The sequence below is a fragment of the Ursus americanus genome, chromosome 6 (assembly GCF_024610735.1).
Source record: "Ursus americanus isolate L20-20 chromosome 6, mUrsAme1.1.p, whole genome shotgun sequence".
NCBI lineage: Eukaryota > Metazoa > Chordata > Mammalia > Carnivora > Ursidae > Ursus > Ursus americanus.
This window is the reverse complement of record NC_142132.1, coordinates 82,698,823-82,720,952: the sequence shown is the minus strand read 5'-3', so window position 1 is coordinate 82,720,952 and position 22,130 is coordinate 82,698,823. Positions and strand designations below refer to the sequence as shown.

The following is a 22,130-nucleotide window of genomic DNA, read 5'->3' as shown; positions in this document are numbered from 1 at the left end:
ATCAACAAATCCTTAGGCTGTTCCCATATCTTAAATATTTTGAAAAATGCTGCCATGAACATGGGAATGCAGATACCTCTTTAAGGTACTGTTTTCATTGCCTCTGGATCTACACCCAGAAGGAGAATTCCTGGATTGTATGGTATTTCTGTTTTTAATTTTTTGACAAACCTCTACATTGTTTTCCACAGTGGCTACACCAATTTATGCTTCCATCAAGAGTGAAAAGGGTTCCTTTTTCTCCACATCCTTGCCAATATTGATTTCTTGTCTTTTTCATAGCAACCATTCTAACATGTGTGAGGTGATATCTCGTTGTGGTTTTTATTTTCATTTTCCTGATAACTAGTGTTTTGAGCACTTTTATGTACTTTTCAGCCATTTGAATGTCTTCTGTGGAGAAATCTTTATTCAGGTCCTCTTGCCCATTTTTAAATTAGATTATTTGTTTGCTGTTGAGTTGTATGCATTCTTTACATTTTGGATGTTAGTCCTTTATCAGATACATGTTTTTTTTTTCATTTTGTTGATGATTTCCTTTACTGTGCAGCTTTTTAGTTTGATGTAGTCCCATTGGTTTATTTTCACTTTTGGTGTCAGATCCAAAAAATGATTGCCAAAATTGATGTCAAGTTCTAGGAGTATTATGGCTTCAGGTCTGACCAAGTATTTCATATATTTTGTGTTACATTTTGTATATGGTGCAAGAGGGTGGTCCCGTTTCATTCTTTTACACGTGCCCATCCAGTTTTTCCAACACCATTAATTGTTCCCCATTGTATATTCTTGGCTCCATTGCTATAAATTAATTGACTATATATGCATAGGCTTATTTCTGGGTCTCTGTTCTGTTCTATTGATCAATGTGTCTTTTTTTATGCCAATACTATATGGTTTGATTACTGTAGCTTTGTAATCTAGCTTGACATCAGGAAGCATGATGCGTCCAGCTTTGTTCTTCTTTCTCCAGATTGCTTTGGTTATTTGGGGTCTTTTGTGGTTCCATACAGATTTTAGGATTGTTTGCTCCATTTCTGTGAAAAATGCTGTTGGAATTTTGATAGGGATTGTATTGAATCTGAAGATCACTTTAGGTAGTATAGACATTTTAATATTTCTTCCAGTCTGTAAACACAGAATATCTTTACATCTTTTGTGTCTTATTCTATTTCTTTTGCCAATATCATATAGTTTTCACTGTGTAGATTTTTATCTTTTTGGTTAAATTTATGCTGAAGTATTTTATTCTTTTTGATGAAATTGTAAATGGAATTTTTTTTCTTAATTGCTGATAGTTTTTTGTTTGTGTATAGAAACACAACTGAGTTTATATATTGAAAATTTTATCTCATAGATTTATTGAGTTCATTTATTAGTTCTAACAGATTTTTGGTGGAGTTTTAGGGTTTTCTGTATATAGTGTCATCTGCAAATAGAGACCATTTTACTTTCTCCTTTACAATCTGGATGCTTTTTATTTCATTTTCTTGCCTAATTGCATTGGTCAGGATTTCTGGTACTATGTTGAATAAAAGTGTTTAGAGTGGGCATTCTTGCCTTCTTTCCGATCTTAAAGGAAACGCTTTCAGTGTTATTCAGTTTATTATGTTGAAGTACCTTTCCTTTGTACCCAGTTTATTGAGAATTTTTATACATGAAAGAGTGTTGTATTTTGTCAGATACTTTTTCTGCATCTATTGAAATGGTCATATAATTTTTCCCTACATTTTGTTAATGTGGTGCATCATACTGATTGATTTGTGGATGTTGAACCACCCTTACATCCCTGAATAATCCCATTTGATAATGATGTATAAACCTTTTACCATTTTTTTCCTTGTGATAAGGACTTTTAAGATTTGTAGTCTTAGCAACTTTTTCTCTTTCTTTCTTTTTTCTTTTTCTTTTTTTTTTTTTAAGATTTTACTTATTTGAGAGAGATAGAAAGTGAGTATGAGCAGGGAGAGGGGTTGAGAGAGAGAGACGAGCAGACTCCCCTGAGCAGGAGCTGGATATGGGGCTTGATCCCTGGACCCCGAGATCATGACCTGAGCCGAAGTCATATGCTTAACTGACTGAGCCACCCAGGTGCCCCTCTTTTTTTTTCCTAAGTAGGGTCCACACCCAACATGGGGCTTACACTTACAATCCAGAGATCAAGAGTCATATGCCCTACTGAGCCAGCCAGGCACCCCAGTGTATGATACTTTTAATGTACTCTTGAGTTTGCTTTTCTAATATTTTGTTAAGGATTTTTGCATCTGTGCTCATCAGGGATATTGGCCTGTAATTTTCCTATGGTGTCCTTGTATGGCTTTGGTATCAGGGTAATTCTGGCCTCAAAAAATTAGTATGGAAATTATCCTTCATCTTCTGTTTTTTTTATTTTTGTTTGTTTGTTTGTTTTTTGTTTTTTGGGGGGAAGATTTTGAGGGAATTGATATTTAGTTCTTTCTTAAATGTTTGGTAGAACTCACCAGTGAAGCCAACTGGTCCTGGACTTTTATTTATTGGGAGGGTTTTGATTACTGTTTAATTGTGCTTACTAGTGGAGGCTAGGAAGATGGTGCAGTAGGAGAACCCTAAGCTTACCTCCTACCCTGGATACAGCTAGATAACATTCACATCAACATAAATAACCCAGAAAACAGTCCAAAGACTGGCAGAATAAATCACACAGCTGAAGATCAAGATCGAAGAAGGCAGGAAGGGTGGAGATGTGGTCAGGAGCAAAAGGGACCACAGCTGTCCATGACTGGGAGGGAGCCACAGGCACAGAAGTCCCCCATAACATATGACTTTGAAAGCAAGGGGGACAAATTTCATGAGTTGTTACAACCAGTGGGATTTAAAACCTGGAATTTAAATATCAGTGGGCTCTGTTCTGGGAGAGCTGAGGTAGACTGTGGGAAGCTGAGTCACTGCCCTCAGAGAGCCAGCAGAACAAACAATCCACAGAGATACACAGAGAAGCTGCAGTTTGAAAAGTGCCTTGGGAATACAGGAGGGGGACTTATTCATCTCAGAGTTTGTCCCAAAGGTACAGGGTTTACAGGGAGATTCCTCCAGGAACAAAGGAGCTGACCACTATATAATTTGCTTACAGCAAGCCCTACCAACCCCCCTCCCACCCCAACCTGTGGATCTACCCTTTCCAGTCATACTTGCCTCAGTCCCAGCTCTTCCAGTGTCTTCCTCTGGAAAACTGGTGCAAACCTTGCCAACATCATGTCTCCCCACCTGCACTTTTTGAGGGGCCTAGGTTCCAGTGGCATTGGAGGTGGCCTGGCAGAAGCCCCAGGCACCCCCTGTTAAAGTTGCATGCCCTGCCCAGGCAGCAGCAGGTCTCATTTTGCAAGCAGACCAGTGGGCACCTTGGTGAAACTGTGTACTCCACCCCAGCTGGGAACCAAACACTGCTCATGATAGGCAGAGCGAGTCTCTGCAGTCAATGGGACTGAAGGAAAGAGAGGCCAGGATGAAACAGGGCACATGCATCACACATAGGAGATACCTTCTGAAGTGCCAGGTTCTGGGGAACAGGGTACACTGCACTGCAGAGCACTACAGGACCTCTTCTTCAGAAGGTCATTACTTTCAAGAGCAGGAGATTGGCTGACTTTCCTAACACACAGAAACAGACCTAGAGAGTTATTAAAAATGAGGAGAGAGAGGATTATGTCCCAAATGAAAGTACAGATCACAACCACAGCACAAGACCTAAGCAAAATGGATATAAGTAATATGCCTGATAGAGAATTTAAGGTAATGATCATAAAGATACTCACTGGACTTGAGAAGAGTGGAGGACATCAGTGAGACCCTTAACACAGAGATAGAAAGAGAACTAATCAGAGATGAAGAACACAATAAATGAAATTAAAAATACACTATAAATGGAATAACTAGCAGGCTAGAGGATGCAGGAATGAATCAGCAACTTGGAAGAGAGAGTAGCAGAAAGTAATCAAGTTGAGCAGGTGAGAGAAAACAATTATGCAAAAGAGAATAGACTTAGGGAACTCAGTGACTCCATCAAGCATAGTAACATTTGCATTATAGGGATCTCAGGAGACAAAATTTATTTGAAAAGTAATAGCTAAAAACTTCCCTAATCTAGGGAACGAAACAGATATTGAGATTCAGGAGGCACGGAGAACCCCCAACAAAATCAACCCAAGGTGGTCCACACTAGACACACAGTAATTAAAATGTCAAAAATTAGTGGTAAAGAATTTTAAAAGCATCTAGAAAGGGGTGCCTGGGTGGGTCAGTAGGTTAAGCCTCCGCCTTCGATTCAGGTTATGATCTCAGAGTCCTGGGATCCAGCCTTTCATCAGGCTCTCTGCTCAGCTGGGAGTCTGTTTCTCCCTCACTCTCTCCCTCTGTGATCTCTCTCACTCTCGCTCTCAAATAAATAAAATCTTAAAAAAAAAGCATCAAGAGAAAAGAGGACAGTTGCATATATAAGGAAACTCCATCAGACTATCAGTGGCTTCTTCAGCATAAACTTTGCAGACTAGAAGGAACTGGCATGATATATTCAAAGCACAGAAAGGAAAAAAATCTGTAGCCAAGAATATTCCATCCAGCAAGGAGAATAGAAGGAGAGGTAAAGAGTTCCTCAGACAAATGAAAACTAAAGGAGTTCATGACTACTACACCAGAGCCACAAGAAATGTTAAAAGGGACTCTTTGAGAGAAAAAAAGACCATAAGAGTATGGAAAGTAGAAAACACAAAAGCAGTAAAAATAAGTATATCTGTAAAACTGAGTCAAGGAATTAAGAAAAGGATGTAAAGTATTACAGCAGATACCTAAAACATGGTGGAGATAAGAGTAAAGAATGAGTTCAAACATAAGCAACCATCAACCTAATTAGACTGCTATATGCAGAAGATGATATAGACAAACCAAATGGTAACCACAAATCAAAAACCAGTAAATATACAAAGAATAAAGACAAAGGAATCCAAGTATATCACTAAAGAAAGGCAGCAATCCATGAAAGAGAGCAAAAGAAGAAAGGATCAGAGAAAATCTGTAGAAACAACCACAAAACAAGTAAAAAATGACAATAAATACATATCTATCAATAATTACTTAGAATGCAAATGGAGTAAATGCTCCAAACAAAAACCATGTGGGGACGGAATAGAAAAAAACAGACAAACAAGACCCATCTATAGGATGTGTACAAGAGACTCAGACCTAAAGACACACGCAGATTGAAAGTGAGGGGATGGAGAAACATTTGCCATGCAAATGAATGTCATAAGAAAGCTGGGATAGCTATAATTATATCAGACAAAATGGACTTTAAAACATAGATTGTAATAGACAAAGAAGAAAACTACATAATAATAAATAGAATAGTCCAACAAGAAGATACAATTGTTAAATTATACATCCAACATAGGAGCGTCTAAATACATAAAACAGTCAATAAAAACATCAAGGGACAGATGGATAGTAATACAATAGTAGTAGGGGACTTTAACACCCCACTTTCATCAGCGGACATATTATCCAAACAAAGTTAACAAGGAAACCGTGGCTTTGAATGACACGCAGGACCACGTGGATTTAACAGATATGTTCAGAACATTCCATCCTACAGGAGCAAAATACACATTCTTTTCAAGTGCACATGGAGCATTCTCCAGAATAGACCTCATATTAGGCCACAAAACAAGTCTCAAAAAATTGAAAAAAGATTGAAGTCATACCATGTATCTTTTCTAAGCACAACGCTATTAAACTAGAAATCAACCACAAGAAGAAATCTGGAAAGGCCACAAATACATGAAGGTCAAATAACAGCTACTAAACAATCAATGGGTCGACCAAGAAATGAAAAAAAAAAACCAAAAATTACATGGAGAGAAATGAAAATGAAAACACAATGGTCCAAAATCTTTGGGATGAGGCAAAAATGGTTCTAAGAGGGAAGTTTATAGCAATGCAATCCTACTGCAAGAAGCAAGAAAAATCTCAAACAACCTAACCTTACATCTAAAGGAGCTAGAAAACGAACAACAACAAAACCCCTCAAAACCAGCAGAATGGAGGAAGTAATAAAGATTAGAGCAGAAATAAATGATACAGAAACTAAAACAGATCAATGAAACTAGGACCTGGTTCTTTGACAAGAACAACAAAATTAATACATCTCTAGCCATACCCAAGAAGAAGAAGAATACTCAAATAAACAAAATCAAATAAAAGAGAAATAACAATGGACACCACAGAAACACAAACACTTGTAAGAGAATTTTATGAAAAATTATATGCCAACAAATTGGACAACCTAGAAGAAATGGACAAATTCTAGAAACATAAAACCTACCAAAAATGAAGGAGGAAGAAATAAAAAATTTGAATAGACTGATTACCAGCAATGACATTGAATCAATACTAAAAAATTCCCAATAAACAAAAGTCCAGGACCAGATGGCTTCACAGGTGAATTCTATTAAACATTTCAAGAAGAATTAATACCTATTGTTTTCAAACTACTCCAAAACAAAAGGAAGGAACACTCCCACATTCATTCTATGAGGCCAGCAATTACCCAGATGCCAAAACCAGATAAAGATACCACCAAAAAAGTGAAACTATAGGCCAGTATCCCTGATGACAATGGATGCGAAACTTCTCAAAATAGAAGCAAACCCAATCCAACAATACATTAATAAAATCATTCACCATGATCAAGTGGGATTTATTGCTGGGTTGCAAGGGTGGTTCAATATTTGCAAATCTTCCAATGTGATATATCACACCGAAAATAGAAAGGATAAATACCATATAATCATCTCAACAGATGCAGAAAAAGCATTTGGCAAAGTACACCATCATTCGTGATAACAGTCTTCAACAAAATAGGTTTAGAGAGATCATGTTTCAACATAAGAAAGGCCATGCATGAAAAACCCACAGCAAACATTATACTCAATGTGGAAAAACTGACCCCTTTCTCCCTAAGGTAAGGAACAAGACAAGAATGTCCACTCTCACTACTTTTATTCACCATAGTACTGGAAATCCTAGCTACAGTGGTTAGACAACAAAAATAAAATAAAAGGCATCCAAATTGGTAAGAAAGAATAAAACTTTTGCTATTTTCAGATGACATAATACTCTATATAGAAAACCCCAAAGACTCCCAACAAAAAACTATTGGAACTGATAAATGAATTCAGTATAACTGCAATGCACAAAATTAACGTACAGAAATCTGTTGCATTCCCATATACTAATAATGAAGCAGCAGAAAGAGAAGATAAATCAATCCCATTTACAATTGCACCAAAAATAATGATAGCTAGGAATAAGTCTAACCAAAGAGGTGAAAGACCCATACTCTGAAAACTATGAAACACCATTGAAAGAAATTGAAGAGGACACAAAGAAATGGAAAGACATTCCATTCTCATGGATTAGAACAAATATTGTTAATATGTTTATACTGCCCAAAGCAGTCTACATGTTTAATGCAATTCTATCAAAATACCAACAGATTTTTTTCACAGAACTACAACAAATAATCCTAAAATTTGTATGGAACCACAAAAGACTGCATAGCCAAAGCAATCATGAAAAAGAAAACAAAACGGGAGGTATTATGATTCCAGACTTGAGGTTGTATTACAAAGCTGTACTCACCAAAACAGTGTGGTACTGGCACGAAAATAGACATATAAATCAATGGAACAGAATAGAAAGCCCATAAATAAACCCGCAATTATGTTGTCAGTTAATCTTTTACAAAGAAGAAAAGAATATTCAGTGGGAAAGGAAACTCTCTTCAGTAAAGAGTGTTGGGAAGACTGGATAAGCTACATGCATAAGAATGAAACTGGATCACTTTCTTACACCATACACAAAAATAATCTCAAAATGGACCAAGGACCTAAATGTGAGACCTGAAACCATGAAAATCTTAGAAGAGAGCACAGCCAGTAATTTCTCTGACATCAGTCATAGTAACATCTTTGTATATATTCTTCCGAGGCAAGGGGAAACAAAAGCAAAAATAAACTATTGGGACTAAATCAAAATAAGAAAAAGCTTCAGCATAGCAAAGGAACAAACAGCAAAACTAAAAGACAGCCTATTGAATGGGAGAAGATATTTTGCAAATGACATATCTGCTAAAGGGTTAGTATCCAAAACATATAAAGAACTTACAACTCAATACCAAAAAACTCCCAAATAATGCAATTAGAAAATGAACAGACATTTCTCCAAAGAGGACCTATAGACAGCCATCAGATACATGAAAATATTCTCAACATCGCTCATCATGAAGGAAGTTTCAAATCAAAACCACAATGAGGTATTACTTCACACCTGCCAGAATGGCTAAAATAAAAAACTCAAGAAGCAACAAGTGTTGATGAGGATGTGGAGAAAAAGGAACCCTCGTGCCCTGTTGGCGGGAATGCAAACTGGTGCAGCCACTGTGGAAGATATTATGGATGTTCTTAAAAAATTAAAAACAGAACTACCATATGATCCCATAATCACACTATTGGATATTTACCCAAAGAATACAAAGACGCTAATTTGAAGGGATACATGCATGCCTTTGTTTATTGCAGCATTATTTGTCATAGCCAAACTATGAAAATAGCTCGTGTATATAGACATATAACAAAATGGAATATTGTTCAGCCAAAAAGAAGAGTGGAATCTTACCATTTGCAGCAACATGGATGGATCTAGAAAGTATAATGCTAATCAGTTAAGCCAGTCAGAGAAAGACAAATAGCATATGACTTCACTCATATGCAAAATTAAGGAACAAAACAAATGAACAAAGGAAATAAAAAGAGACAAACTAAGAGACAGTCCGCTAACTAAGATAACAAGCAGATGGTTACCAGAGGGGAGGTGTGACATGTGGGGGATGGGTGAAATAGTGGAAGGGAATTAAGAGTACACTTACCTTGATAGTCACTGAATAATAACGCAACTGTTGAATCACTATATTGTACATCTGAAACTAATATAGCCCTGTATATTAACCACACTGGAATAAAAAATTTTTGAAAAGTGTGTGAAGGTAACAGTAACAAGAAAATGCAGAGCTAACACTTCTTTTATTCCAAGAGATGAGTTCTTCAGCCATGTTGCTAGTTAAAAAAAAAAAAAAAAACAAATGAGAAAATACTTTTTGGCCAAAAATGATCATGATAAGTTTATGAAATTTAGATTCATACGTAATATCTCTTACAGTAAACTCTATTCTTAGCCTTTTTGAAATAAATACTAAAATAATGAAGTGTTAAAATTGAATTTGTGTATTAAATGCACCAAATAAAAAAATTAAAAGCTTCTTCAATCCCACACAAAATCCTGCTTATTAGTAGTTGGTCTGGTATGATTTTTAATTTCTTTATGACTCAGTCTTGATAGGTTGTATGTTTCTATGCATTCAACCATTTCTTCTGAGTTATCCAATTTGTTGGATTATAATGGTTAATAGTAACCTCTAGTAGTTTTTTTTTTTGTATTTCTATTTTATCTGTTGTAAAACTCCTCTTCCATTTATAATTTTATTTGAACCCACTATTTTTTTTTCTTGGATAGTTTGCCTGAAAGTTTGGCTTATTTTGCTTATCTTTTCACCCATTAGTTTCATTGATCATTGCTATGTCTTTTTAGACATTTCATTTATTTCTGCTCTGAACTTTATTATTTTCTTCCTTCTGAAAACTATGGGCTTAGATTTTTTCTTTTTGTTCCTACAGTCTTCTGTCCTTTAAAGAAGTTAGTTGATAAAATAAGAACAATATTTCTAGAGTCTTTTACATTAGTCCATTTACTTACTTACTTAATTTATTTCTGGTGCTTTTCATTTCTTCAATTTTATGAATGTTCCTGAAGGATTTCCTCTATCATTTCTTGTGAGCTGTGGTAGCAATACATTCTCCATCCTTGTTTATCTTGGAATGTCTTTATTTTACTTCATGTTTGAAAAGTAATTTAACTGGATATTGATTTTTTGATTCACAGTTTTTTCTTTCAGCTATATGAATATGTCCTCCAACTGTCTTCTGTCCTCATTTCAAATGATAAATCAGCAATTAATCATATTGATTCCCCATTGTATGTGATGAGTAATTTTCTTCTTGCTTCTTTAGATGTTTTCTTTTCTATTTTTTTTTGTCTTTGACTCTTAATAGTTTGACTATTATTTGTCTAGGTGTGAATTTCTTTGTATTTATCCTACTTGGGATTTGTTGTGATTCTTGAATGTGTGGCTATGTAAACTAATTGTTTTCCTAGAATTTTAGAAGTTTTTGGCCATTATTTCCTCAACTGTATCTTGTTTCTTAAATTCCATGTGTGAGTGAAGTCATAGTATTTGTCTTTCTCTGACTTATTTTGCTCAGCATAACTCTCTGTCTCCATTCATGTCATTGTAAAATGGCAAGATTTCATTCCTTTTATGGTTGAGTAATATTCCATCGTGTGTGTGTGCATGTGTGTGTGTGTGTGGTGTGTACACTGCATCTTCTTTATCCGTTCGTCAACTGATGGGCATTTGGGTTACTTCCATGATTTGGCTATTGTAGGTAATGCTGTTATAAACATCAGGGGGCATATATCCCTTTGAATCAGGATTTTTGTATCCTCTGGGTAAAAACCTCGTAGTGCAATTACTAGTAGAGTAGTTCTATTTTTAACTTTCTGAGGCACCTCCATACTGTTTTCCAGAGTGGCTGCAGGACACCTGAACCCAATATTACACTGTATGCTAACTAACTGGAATTTAGATAAAAACTTAAAATATGTACATATCTTCTGGCCTTTTCTTTTTATCCTGTTCTTCTTGGACACCCATTACATGTATATTGATACATTTTATATTATTCCAGAGGTTTTTGAGGCTTGTTAAGTTTTTTCCATGTTTTTTCCTTTGTGCACAAACGATTGAATAATTTCTATTGGTTGGTCTTTAAGTTCACTGCTTCTTTCTCCTTTTATCTCAGATCTGATGTTGAGACCCTCCAGTATATTTATTATTTCAGTTAGTATGCTCAAATCCAGAATTTCCATTTGGTTCTCTTTGTGTAATTCCTGTATCCTTATTGAGAATTTTTATTTGTTGATTCATTATTATAGCACTTTCCTTTATTTATTTAAACACAGCTTCCTTTGGTTCTTTAAACATACTTATATGTTTAAATGTTGCTTTGAAGACTTTCTCTGCTAACTCCAGCATCTCGGGACACTCAGGGACAGTTTCTCTTGACTTTTTTTTCCCCCCCTCAGGATTGGTATACTTCTCTGGTGTATTTTTTTGTTTTGTTTTTTTGTTTGTTTGTTTGTTTTGTTTTGTTTGTTTTGTTTTTGCCTATGGCACATTTTTGGAGGGGTTAAAGATATAATATTGAAAGAAGAATAAATTTTGACATTTCCCCAATTCAAGGTGGTGTTGTGGTTAATTTGTCTTTCTTTTTTCAGTGACTTGCCTGGCCTAAATCTGTGAAATCTGTCTCCCCTGTGATGTTTTGACACTGATGTCACTTCTCCAGTTTTTTTTTTTCTATTCTTGTTTTCATTTAAACCTGGATTCCTGTAAGTTGCCCTGTTCATGTATAGCTTAGAGTTAGGGCAATGACCATACAGATGTTACACACTGATACATTAGCACCAAGGTTTCTGTCCTCAGCAGATGGACCTGTGTGGGGGGAGAGAAGTGCATGAGAAGTTCAGGTTATTTGAACTCTGCTTTGGATTTACTTTGTGTTGGGTTCTTTGTATCTCTTTGTGCACATGCTGCTTCAGGTTAGCCTGTGGTCTGTGAATAACTTGGGACTATTTTGCATGCTTGTTTATTGAGTCAGGAATGTACTGAGTCAGGGGGCACTTGGATGGCTCAGTCGGTTAAGTGTCCAACTCTTGATTTCTGCTCAGGTCATGATCTCAGGGTTATGAGATCAAGCCCTGCATTGGGCTCCATGCTAAGCATGAGAGAATCTCTCCCTCTGTCCCTCCCCACCCCCATCTTGCACACTCCCCTCCCTCTCTCTCTCTCTCAATAAAAAAAAAAAGGGATTGTACTGAATCAGTCTAGAAGAGCTGTCAGTTCTTGCTGGAAAGTGTCACTTTCACAGACAAGGTAGTATGCATGGCATCTACTCCACATCAAGTGAGCTCCCTTCCGTGATGTGGTACAGCTTCTGGTCCTTACAAATAACCCCATGCCACACTCGGGTGGAATCTCCACACCAGCTGAGCTGAGGGGAGGTGGGAGAAGGCTTGAGACATGGCACCATCAACTCTTAGTGTTCCTATCTGATGTTCAGCAGTTTTCAAGAAAAAAGTTTGTCACATATATTTTTTAATGTCTTTGGTGGAGTTCCACAGCTCTGAAAGGTTATTTGTGTCAGTTTCATCCACCGTGCTTCTCAGGGGGAAGATTAACCAACCTCTACACTCAGCCATAAGAGGAAGTCCCCATAATTTTTTTAAATGCAGCTCATCAACCTTTTTATCTTCTTTGAATTGATTCTTGAATATCAAAAAGTGTCACACTGTGGCTCTAATTCATCATGTACCTAGCTGTTAGAGTTGTCTTCCTAAAATATCCTCTAATTTCTTTGTGTTACCTCTACCCCCTTCTGAGCCAAAATACGTGTTAGGCAAGATGGAATTTTTGGTTATCCAAACTATTTGTATTCTGTTATCTTAAGCTGTATGTTTATAGTGTATATGGATTAATTGAACTCTGAAGTATGTCCAGATCACCTAACATTATGTCAGGGTTAAATTTCACCAAAACAGCTTTGGTTTCAGCTCTGTTTTACTTGCCTGAAGCATCTATCCTGACTTAGTTTTTTAATTCCACTATATACTTCTGTCATCAGTTAGAAAATGCTGTACCTCTTACCTAAGTGGTGATTCTCTTTTTCAGATGAGGGAAAGATGCCTGTATCCAAATACACCCACAAGGCATCCATATAGAAAGGACCATTATTTTAATGCCTTACTACAATTTTACTCCAGCTAACACATTCCCAGAGGGGCTCACACCAGGTTATGAGCTTTTAAAATGTCCCACAAGCCCAAATCTTAGAGTTTGGGTTACACCTGACTCAGCTTCTGTATGTAAGCTCTTTTAGAGTGTGAACACTGTCATGTTAGGTTTAATTTATCAGTAGTAACTACTACCACAAACGGTTGGAAAACAAAACAGCTGAGAACCAGGCTGATGTTCCCTTGAGAGTGGCAGTGTGGTATGGGTTTTAGGCTAAGCAGATATGCCTGTTAATAGTTTCTGGCTTAGATCAAGTCATTGAATTTCCTGACTCACCATTTACTCATTTCTGAAGTGGGGATAATATTGCTTCTCTTGTAGGATTGTGATGAGAATTAGGACCTAGCATGCAGAAAACACTCAAAAAGTGATATAGCCATTATTATCTGCATAATTGTTTCTACGTGGTTATATTTATTTTACATTCTTGAAACTACATAGAAATTCCATGCTAGCAGAATTCCTAGTAAGAATTCCCTGGTGCTGAAGGTCTCAATTTGAGTCTACTTGTAGTTCTAGGGTCCAAGTGATGTTACTGAGTTCATTCTAGCTTGATTTGTTCAGACTGATAGCAATTAATTTAGCTCTTGCCATTTTAAATTAATTTAAATAACATCATCCAGCACATTTTCATGGAGTGAGATACCTATAAAGGGTGAGATGGTTGGTATTTGTATGATTAAGCCTGAATAAATCTGTACTCTATTACATAATTAAATGTGCAGACATCATCTTATTGTCTACATAACTTGATTTGGAAGCCATAATTCTTGTTTTCATTTTTCTCTTCTTCTCTTGACTTACTGTGGAGCTCTAGGTGATTTCAGAATCTGTTGATTGCCCTTTCCACAAGTTTGTGTGAATTCTTTCCTCTTCTTTAAGCAGATTATGAGACCAGGTCTAGGATTATTGTAGCAAAAAGTCATATGGCAGACAATTAGGTTGACCTGGTTATGGTAAAATTTATTTTTTCCCCAAGTACTTTCAAGCAATGAGCCTGTGAATAGGTTCTACCTAAATCTCCCTTTCACAAAACTCCCTGGAGACGGCACTGTTGACCATCAGAAATTTTCACTGGAGGATCTACCAAGGTTGAGCACTGTCTTTGCTTCACTGGATCTTAGCATGGAGCAAGGCTGAGATGTCACTGATTCTGATGGTCAGCAAATACTGGGGCCACACAGTATTTTTGTCTTACTTATTTGTCAGTGTGTACTTACTGTCACGACAATGCCAGTTCCTTCCTGCGTATGTAATGGACAGGTATGCATTTTGCCAATTCTTGAAAAATCTCTTTTGAGTAGAGTGAAACTTTGCTCCAAAATAATTTGTGGTGGCTTGCACTACAGCAATGGCTCCAGTGTTTGCACTAATTTATTTGTTCTTGGGGTTTGTGTATTCATCTATTTGCATATATATTTACTCAAATAGCTCTAAAGTCTCTGAATTTAGTGGTGAGACTTTAGCTTTTTAAATAGATTTTTTTTAAGGGATGCCTGGATGGCACAATTGGTTAAGCGACTGCCTTTGGCTCAGGTCATGATCCCAGGATTCTGGGATCGAGTTCCACATCAGGCTCCTTGCTTCTCCCTCTGCCACTCCCCCTGCTTGTGCTCTCACTCTGACAAATAAATAAATAAAATCGTTTTAAAAAAAGATTTTTTTAACTTGGAGCCCACATCCCTAGAACATCATCTTGAGGTACTTACAGGACTAGAAATGATGTGTTTTAGATGCAAATTACGGAAGTGGGCCATTACCTAGAGTCTGAGAGTTAGGCTGTTATCAAGATTGTGACTGACAGACAGGTTTGACTTAGCAGTGTTTAGAAGCTGGGGGCTAGATCCAGGGAACCATTAGTAGCATGTCTGATTTTTAAGATACCTACATATTGAGGCTTAATTCATAGCAGAAGTCTCTCCTCTGGTTTTCTTTTGAGTGTTTTGCTTCCAACATATCATGTACTTGTGTTCTCACCAACAGCGGCTCCCAGTCCAGGTGTGTGAACAGATTTGACCTGAGATGATATCCCTGTGGTGATGGTAGCACAGGAGGGGTGACGCGTGACGGATGTCAGTCACACTAGTGTGTACTTCTAGGTTTGCACTGACATGTGAGTCATGCAAATGTTAGAATAATTGTAAAAACAAGATAGATTGGTGCATCTACTTAACATTATGGTTATATGTTGTATAAAAGATGTGTGCCAATGGGCAAAATGAACACGGAGCAAATCCTGGGAAACCCTACCAATTCGCTTGGGATTTTCCTAATGAACTGCTGAACTGACAGAGTTACGGCTGTGTGTAAAGCTGGTTTACACTAATTACGAGTCATTTCAGCCTGCTAATAGATCCTTCCCCACCTAGACCTGTGTGGTCAAGAATGCCAAGCTCAATGACTTGAGTTTTTCTGAAGAGATTCGCAGGCTTTAGACCTGGGAAAACCCAGACATTATCAGTTTCATCTGTTACAATTACAGTTAGCCTTGTAATAAAAAAGCTGGTCTAAAAGAATTAGTTTACAGAGGGCAAATATTTCTTTCTCTAAGGCAATGTCTTGTTAACCTTTGATGTGACATGGGATGAAAGGAAAAAGAATATGACACACAAAAAAACCCAAAACCCCCCAAAAAACAACAAAAACCAAACCAAAACAAAACGAAACTACCCAGAACTGTGAGCTCCCATGGAAAAGCGTGAAGCTCTTGTAATAACCACATTGTCAGGCTGGGAATATGGTGAAGTGTTATCATTGGAGTTTTGAAGACCTATAAAGAGGAAACAGTCAATTATGATTTTCCTTATATCCTGCTTGATACTTCTTTTTACAGTATTTTATGTAAGTGAATGGATTACAACACCATAATTTTATTGGAATTGTATAGAATACACAAATGCTTTAAAGAATATTATTCCCCATCTGGTAGGTGAAATTTTTGTCTGGTTCCTGTTTCTACTTGGCAACTTAAAAAAAAAAAACAACAAGTCTATTTTTTTTTTGGAGAAGATGCAGTTTGGTACCTCCATAGTTTGTGGAGAAGTTGACTCTCCGTGGTTATAGTGCCTTTGCCAAAGGCCACTCAGCAGATGGGTGGCTGAGCAAAACCCAATCTGTCTCAACGTCAGACCATCTGCTCCACTCTAAAATATACTATCTTCACATTTCTTGATAGAAGAGTCGCTCTTCTCTTAACGTACGTCTCTGTGATTTGGAGCTTTCTGTCTGATTTAGGTTTTTCTTAAATTAGGCAGATAAAATTTTATTGGCAATTTTTGGTTTTTAATGCATTGATTTTATTTGAACCCCAGATCAATTCTTTAAAATATGTTAAATATTTTGCCACTTAACCGATGAGAAAGCTCAGACTGATTTACCTGAAATCCCTTGGCGAGTTAGTCACTGGATCTGAATCCCATGTCCTCTGATGCAGTGACTTACTCATTTCCCATGCTGTCAAATCATCAAGATTGAATACCCCATTAATTTTCAAAGTATATTTTGAGATCTCTGAGTTACCCTACAGGTTATGTGGAGCACATTTGAAAGACACTGTAAAAAGGTAAATTAACTTGTCTTTGTATTAGAAATCTAGGAGTTCTAAAACAGAAACAAAAGTAGAGACCTGTCATTAGGGCTGTAACTGTCTGTATCCCTATATGCAGATTTGCTTAATTTTCCAGAAATAGATCGACTCAGAGCTGGAGGTCAACTCAAGGAAATAGTGAGCACCTTCTTTTGTAAGCCAACATGTTAGGCTGGTAGTGGTGGTTGGGAGGGTAAGGGTCCAAGTTGCATAACAGTGTTACATCGCACAGAACTTGAACCAGTCTTCAGGAGGAGTACGGTATATCCAGATTCTCTAGCAGTTGTGAAGAATCACATAGATATAGACCTACTAATCGGCAATGATCTCTAAAATGTATTAGTAAATTAAAATATGTAAATTGTACAAAGTGAGCCTTTAATGGGAAAAGCCATTCTATATACTTGTATATGAGCATATGTAGGTAAACACATAGAAAAAGGCCTGAAAAAGTACACATCCAAAAGGTCATTAAACTCCATGTGGTGATGCCTGGGAGGGAGGATAAGGGAGAATGAATATAATTTGGAAAGAGAGAGTTTTCAGTTTTTCGATACTGTTTGAATTTTCAATAAGGAAAATGTTTTTGTATGTGAATTTTATTTACGTGTGATTCAAAAACATGCAGTATTTTCCATATTGGAGACCTGGAAATGGATCTTTTAGGCTAAAAGAGGAAGAACATGAGCAAAGGTATGAGGATGCTGAAATAGAGTGGTTTGTTACTATGCAATTTTTATACAGTGATAACGAGAGAGATGATCTGTGATTTACGTAGTCCCAAATTATCTGTTGCAGTTGACTTAAGGTAATGGCGTGTTTCAATAGGTTTTTAAGTGGGTTTGGCACATCTCTCTGTGGGAGCCAAATGGTTTGATGGATACCTCAGTTGGAAACCTAATTGATTTCACACGGGCTCTCCAGTGCCAACAAAGCCAGATGTTGTATGTGGTTCTTCTTGAGAATGTTCTCCCTTTAAGTCTAGGCAATTGTCAGGCAGAGGAGAAAGGTGACCAGTTTATATTTTAAAAGGAAGAAAAGGCACATAGCCAGGCTGCTAGTTTAAGGTTTGTTTTTTTTGCAAAAGCATACACGTCCCTAGTAAATTGGGGTTGTCTCCACATGAATTGTATTACTAACCTTTTGCTTGCTTCCTTTGGGTACTGCTGTGGGCAGCCTAGGTAGACATTTAGACAGAAGCACTTTCTCGGACTGAATTTTGCAGGAAAATAAATGTTATGTATAATGTATAAGAAGCAGATAGGCATACATGCTGTGCTGTATTTCTTTTACATTCTGACGTGGTTTGTTTTGAAGCACTTGATAATGTAAGGCATAGAACCTAAGGGTTGCTTTTACACCTTAGGAGTATGCTCATTGTAAGGGCAAGCAACGCTCTTTCCTAGTGAAGTTGGGAAACTTAAATTTCTCAGTTATAGTAAGACTTGATTAAGAAATAAAAGCTGAAGGACAAGATGATAGCTTGCAGATGTTTGTGAGTTGGAGCTCTCCAGAGGTTTATACAATGTTACACTTTATTTCTTGTGCCTGGTGTTGGGAGGCATTTTGATTTCTGGCCATTTAGTTGGTCTTTAAAGAATGAGTGAGACCCTTTACTTTCCCTTGAGTTAACTTTGTTTCTGGGAAGTGGGAACAAAGGCTTAACATAAATGCCATAGTGTGGTTTAGCTATAAAACGTTCAAGGTTATTTGAAGAAACACTCACCCAAATTAAGGAATACTTTTGGTAGTTCATTTTTAAAGGTCACAAGTTAGGGTAATGATTCTGTTGCCTAAAATAACCAGACTATTTTTCTTTAGAGCAAAACAAACAGATAATAATACAGAGCTTGAATGTATTGTTTCACATTTTCCTAAAAGGGGTGAACAGTATGTTCTTCCTGCTCAGCTTTTCTATTACATCTGTGTGTATTTTGAGGAGGAGAAGGGCAAAGGGAGAGGGAGAAGAGGAAGATGGGTCAGAAGAAAGTGGGTTGAGTCTCTGAGAGACAGAGAGTTGCCCATATGGATTGTCTGTTTACTCTTGCTAACTCCCACTATCTGGAAAAATATCTTGTAACAGGCATGTCAGTCTGTGGCAAAATGAAATTTTTGTGGCAGGATTAATTCATTACAAATCCCTGTGGTTTTCAAGGATCTTTAAAATAAATGCAAACTAGTACAGTGATCCATACTTGAACATTTTGAGCAAAGTGAAACATGAAACCATTTAAATACATCCAGTATATAAACTTCACCAAAAACAACCTTTTCTTGAAAATACTAGAGCATTTTGGGTATTATGAACAGGTGCCTAATTATTGATTTGTGTTTTCAAACACTATTTCTCCAAAGTAGAATCCATTTAAGAATCAATTTTAAGAAATGAGCGGTACTTCCTTAGTGCCACAGAGAGAAATGGCAATATATAAAACTTAGGACAGTGGCTCCCTTAGTTTGAGTTCTTGTTATGTTCTTGACACTGTGATAAGCTCTTCACTTACATTATCTCATTTATGTTTCACAGAACTCTATGGGGATGGTATAGTTATTATAATTACTATATCATTTTCCAGAGAAGGAAACCAAAGATTAGAAAAGTTAGCAGGTAGTAAGTAGTGAGGCCAGGATTCTTGCGTAGGTAACTGTTTATAGAATCCAGGTTCCTAACTGTTACATTACGGTCATTCTGAAGCAATTAACAGATATGGGTCTGAAATCATTCCAGTGGTGCCCTGGGAAGAGTTCTCGGAGATTCCTGAGGGCTATGTGTTACATATTTAGGAATTTTATGAGCTGATTTATAAACTTCGACTTTGAAATCAGCAGTTATTATTTATGTCATAGGAATGGGCAAATGCTACAAATTAAGGCAATTTTTTTTGAGGGATTGGTTCAGTAGCACACCATTTAATAACATAGGATTCTACCAGCACTGTTTGTCAGAGTATAGCTTGCAAACCCTCACATTTTATTTATTTTATTTTTTTAAAAGATTTTATTTATTTATTCGACAGAGATAGAGACAGCCAGCGAGAGAGGGAACACAAGCAGGGGGAGTGGGAGAGGAAGAGGCAGGCTCACAGCGGAGGAGCCTGATGTGGGGCTCGATCCCAGAATGCCGGGATCACGCCCTGAGCCGAAGGCAGACGCTTAACCGCTGTACCACCCAGGCGCCCCGAACCCTCACATTTTAAATGGATAAGAATGGGATACATTCTTTGAGTATCAGATTTTTTACCCAGTAGCATTTGTCTTGATCTGATAAATTGCAATTAATATAGTCAGAACTGAGAAAGTTAAATTTAAAGGAATTTATTCCTAAATGTCAAGGGAAAAGAGAGGGTCTTAGCTTCCTGTCTTTTATCTGAGGATTTTGGAAAGAAAGCTCTTGTCTGGCTGACTGCAGATTATGAAGGCTGTAGCTGTGCCCAGATCTGGGAGTTTGTGTTGGCCACTAGCTGAGGTAGTCTGGAGAGGAGTGGAAAGACATTTGGCCAGGGACACAGAAGCCCATGGCGGGAGGATGGAGGATTCCAGCAAGGGAAAGTTCATTAAAAAAAATAAAATGAAGCAGAACAAAACATGGATGCCAGGGAGGTTCGTGGGGTATGAGTAATGCTAGTGGCCAAGATGACATGCTTCTTTCATCGACAGAAGAATTTTAATTCTGGAATCCTAGCTCTTCATCTTGCCTTGAACCCATAAAGCATCATTGTCTGCCGTTAAGAGTCATTCTAACATTGTTGGTGGGAATGCAAGTTGGTACAGCCACTCTGGAAAACAGTGTGGAGGTCCCTTAAAAAGTTAAAAATTGAGCTACCCTATGATCCAGCCATTGCACTACTGGGTATTTACCCCAAAGATACAGACGTAGTGAAGAGAAGGGCCATATGCACCCCAATGTTCATAGCAGCATTGTCCACAATAGCTAAATCGTGGAAGGAGCCGAGATGCCCTTCAACAGATGACTGGATTAAAATGGAATATTACTCAGCTATCAAAAAGAACGATTTCTCAACATTTGCTGCCACATGGATGGCACTGGAGGAGATAATGCTAAGTGAAATAAGTCAAGCAGAGAAAGACAACTATCATATGGTTTCTCTCATCTATGGAACATAAGAACTGGAAGATCGGTAGGAGAAGGAAGGGATAAAGAAAGGGGGGGTAATCAGAAGGGGGAATGAAGCATGAGAGACTATGGACTCTGAGAAACAAACTGAGGGCTTCTGAGGGGAGGGGGGGTGGGGGAATGGGATAGACCGGTGATGGGTAGTAAGGAGGGCACGTATTGCATGGTGCACTGGGTGTTATACGCAACTAATGAATCATTGAACTTTACATCAAAAACCAGGGATGTACTGTATGGTGACTAACATAATATAATAAAAAATATTATTATAATAAAAAAAGTCATTCTAATGGTAGTATTTCAATTTAATAAATACTTAAACATTGAAAATTGTAATTTTGATACATTATATCAGGTTATCAGATTTATCCTTCTGATGTTCTTTTTATGAAGAAGACATCGTCTCACTTACATCTAGTGTTTAATGTATATTTAATGTTCTTCTGTAAAGAAAATCCTCCTTTGAGCATCTTGGCAGACCCAGTTGGATTGCCTGCTGGATCTTGCTTATCTAAAGCAAAAGTGTACTTGTTCCTAATTGGGGTAGTTCAAACTCACCAGGTAGCTCCTACCCTGTTTCCTTCACCACCTTGATTTTCAGAATTTATGGGGTTATTGATTGGAGTGGAAGTTTCAAAGGAAGGAAAGAGAAGGGGAAAAGTATGATTGAGAAAAACAACACATACAGACACACACCCATCCAACCATCCATCCATCCATCCGTCTGTCTGTCCCAGAACAGAGCAGAAAATCACATTGTCGCATCTCAATTTAGAGGCCAAATACGTATCCAACTTGAGTAAAACAAATTGTTTTCTTTCTGGATGAAGAGAAGCCTGTGTAAAAGGCTCTTTTGTACCAATTGAATTTTCTATTTATTAACTTCAATATTAGTTTGAGGTAAGTGTTTTTCTGTTCTTTATATTTTTTAATCAGCTGACTGCATGGTAGATTAGAACTGATGCTTGAGAGTACAAGAAATGTGGGTTTTTAATACTGCCTTGAAAAATTTAGTTATTGTGACTTTGGAAAAGTAACCTAACTTCTCTGTTTTCTTGTCCGCACAATGGTAGTAATAGTTGTTATACACAAGCACAGGAGTTACTGATAAAGCTCTGAGTGCAATGCCTAGAATAGTCACTCAATAAATGGTTAGTTGTGGTAATCCATAAAGTCAAAAATGGATTAAGTGTGAGGGAATAGATAATGTATTTTGATGACTTAGGAGCTGATATTAGAGAATTGACAAGTATTCTTTTTTTTTTTTTTTTATGAATGGAACTGATATAAGGTGACTTGGGTCTGGTTCCTTGATGATGATGGTGGTGGCAGCAGCAATGATGGTGTCTTTTCCT

General features: G+C 37.2%; 1 protein-coding gene across 1 annotated transcript in view; it reads left to right on the top strand.

Annotated features, from left to right (window-relative positions):
• Positions 1–22,130, top strand: part of RYR2 (ryanodine receptor 2) — a 718,243-nt gene that overhangs the window by 233,277 nt on the left and 462,836 nt on the right. The gene's annotated exons all lie outside the window — the stretch shown is intronic.